Source organism: Macrobrachium rosenbergii, chromosome 29 (genome assembly GCF_040412425.1).
Source record: "Macrobrachium rosenbergii isolate ZJJX-2024 chromosome 29, ASM4041242v1, whole genome shotgun sequence".
In the NCBI taxonomy this organism is placed as follows: Eukaryota; Metazoa; Arthropoda; class Malacostraca; order Decapoda; family Palaemonidae; genus Macrobrachium; species Macrobrachium rosenbergii.
The window spans coordinates 25,371,189-25,374,571 of record NC_089769.1 but is presented as its reverse complement, the minus strand read 5'-3'; positions in this window follow the sequence as shown (position 1 = coordinate 25,374,571).

Here is a 3,383-nt window from a genome sequence, read left to right as displayed (position 1 = left end):
CGATTGATTATGTAATGTTTTGTAAGATTCCACTGCTCTGATCATGTATTGTTTTGACGTCATCTGATTGTTTCGTTTCTAACTGGAATTCAAAAGTTGTTCATTCTGATTTAGAGACCGTTCTTGTGGTTCTCTCTCTCTCTCTCTCTCTCTCTCTCTCTCTCTCTCTCTCTCTCTCTCTCTTCAAAAGTGAATTAACATAAAATATTTGTGTGGTCACTGGTATTAATCTTAGCATTTGAGATCTGAATGTAGGAAAAGTGTGTAACAGCGCCTAACAAAAAAGTATGTTTTGTGAATCTCAAGCAGCTGCATTTCAGGTTATTTGCAAAAGTTTTCACAAGCTTGTGCAAGGTAAAGTGAATTTTACTTATTATTACCATGGTATAATGAGGAATATTGAGAGAATTTTGCCTTGGTGAAATTATTATCTAAATCTTTTGTGTATTTTTGTGTGTTATTGTGTTTGCAATCTCTTGATTTTTCAAATTTTATGTACTGGTGATTTAACATTTATTTACTTAACATTTTAAATATTTCTTGATAATCTAACATTGCATACTTGATTTTCCTTTCAAATCTAAATCTTGAGTAATTCTTAACCCTCTCTGGTCCAGACGGGTTGAGCCAATTGTTTGCGCTCAGGTCTTGGTCATTTACTCCTGGGTGAACAGTTGAAGAGTTAGACGCATTGGAGGTTTCCACAAAATGCTTTCTAATTTCACTTGTGTAATTTTTATTATCACTAAAGTGGTACCATTGGAAAGCTGAAAGTTTATTCTACCGTATATTAAAAGTTCTCAGAAATAATATAACACCTACCACCATTTTAGAGGTGATGAAATAGGACCAAAAATAATTTTTAGTATTTCTTATTCTCTTCCTCTGTCTTCAAAGGTCAAAAAATATATTTTCTGGTTAATCAGATGTAACAAATTTTACATACAGTAAGTAGATAGAACATTCCTTACTTATAGTGATGGTAAATATTTCAGTCAAAATAAATTAATATTTTATGAATGACAAGGAAATTAACAGAAGCGACCATCAGTCCCATTATGGGTGTTTAGTTTATAGCCGGCGTTGGCAGCACTGATGGCTAGGTACATCATCGTCCCACGTGCAATAAGTAAAATTTAAAAAATGTATCACTGAGTTTCTTTTTTAAACAAACCCAACTGTAGAATTGGGACTCAACGATACATTTTTTAAAATTTGACTTATCCCAAGTAGGATGATGTGTGTGTGTATATATATATATATATATATATATATATATATATATATATATATATATATATATATATATATATATATATATATATATATATCTTCTTCTTCGTTTGTGTTTTTTCCCATTTTTATATGTGGTAAGCAATGATGTCTTCTTTTGAAGGACTTTGATTTGGCATTGGGGTAGACCGTAGCCTCGATCGGCTGCCCTGTCTGACATGCATCGTACCAAATCCCCAGCTCCCTTTCTCCCAGCAGCGAGGAGAGTTGAGTGGTTAGGTCAACAGTTCGAGACATGTGAAGTGTCTGTTATGTTTTTAGAAGATGTTGGAGTGGCTTTGTTTGTGTGTGTATTAGTCTGTAACACCCATTTGTTTTCAGCAAACCTATACGTTGATTATATGCATAATCCTGGGGTGTCTACACGGATAGCAAAGTGTCCGCCTCTCTGACCGGTCGGCTGCGGATTTGAACCCGCACCACAGACCTCTATGAAGTCTGAGGCTGCTGCTCTACCGAACTGGCCATCAAGGCTCTTATATATATATATATATATATATATATATATATATATATATATATATATATATATATATATATATATATATGTGTGTGTGTGTGTGTGTGTGTGTGTGTGTGTGTGTGTAATGAAAAAAGCAAGAAAGTGTAATGAAACTGGATAAAATAAAAATGAAAATTACTATGAACCACCACAACTATAATTCGTTTCACCTAAAATAAAAATTCATGTACTGGCTCTGGAAACAAACACAGGCTTTGTTTTTTTTTTCTACTTGAGCAGCTATCATCACTTCCTGATCTTGTGTTGAACTGAAATAAAAACCTGCAAATTTGTATCACCACCTTTTGTATAATGCGAGTGAGTTTTGAATTACAGCAATTTTCTGTTTCCCATGCCGAAGCTGTTATTGGTTCATTGTTTATGTCCGAACTGTTACAACGGTAGTTTGCACGTCGGGTAACTATCATTGCTTCAGTAACAACTGATGTTACTACCACAGCCCAGTTAGAAAAGACAAATTGCTGTTTATTACATATATATATGGCAGTCAACAAAAGGTGGCGAACAGGAAGTCATGCAATTTCTGTGTAGTTTAGTTCAGTATAACCAAGAGAAGGGTAAAATATTAAAAATTTCGTATAAGTGAATACAGAAGGACATAAAAAAGTTCGTAGAAGTGAATTTACAGAAAGACCTTTTAGTATATAAACATACTGCAGATTACAAAGGTAGAAAAATGTGTTATACAAAGTATATTTGTGTGTGTGCGTATGATGGGAATGTGACTGGGGAGGGATTTGGGGTTATTTATATTTACAATGCCTAGTTGCTTAGGGGTGGTTAATTATGTACATTATATTTATACAATGCAATTCCATTTTGAAACTACATTATTACATTAGTTTTACATTCTGTTTTTCGTTTTATGGGTCTAATAAATTTATTGATTTCTTTTGAAGTATTTGGTTGGGGATTGTTATGGGAGTGACCTTGACCTTGTGTTCTTCCCCTCAGGCAGTTGGTGGGGAGGCCCTGCCCTAACTCCTTCCGTCTGGTCGTTCAGCGTCGGCTTGGTTGTTATATACACAGCCATTGTTATTATTAGATCCCGACATGCGTTGCTTTTGCATTTTATTCTGGTATTGTCTATCAGTTCTTGTAATGCTGGTTTCTTGTTGTGTTTGTCTGACTTTTTCATATTTTCTCACTTCTACATTCAGTCTGTTTCCAATATTCTGGATAAGGAAAACCGATCTGGGTGTGATCGTAATCCACATTGGTATTCATCTTCTTAGGCGTAGATACACCAGCTGTTGGCTTTCACCTCCCCAGGGCATAAACCTCATTGGTATTTCTTCCTCAGCTTCTGTCGAGTATGTTCATTCAGAAGGCTATAGTGGTATGCAATAATAAAATATTAAAGAATTTAGGGTGATTACAAAAGCCATTATATACATATGCAAATGTAATAATAACATGAGCTTTCGCATGTTTCCAAACATACTTCATATATACAATGAAATATTAAAATGGTCAAGATTAATTAAGCAGAAGTGAAAAGTTAATCTTAATATGAACATTCAGTAGTTATAAGGTAATTCAAAGGTTGATTTGCTGTGGATAGTTG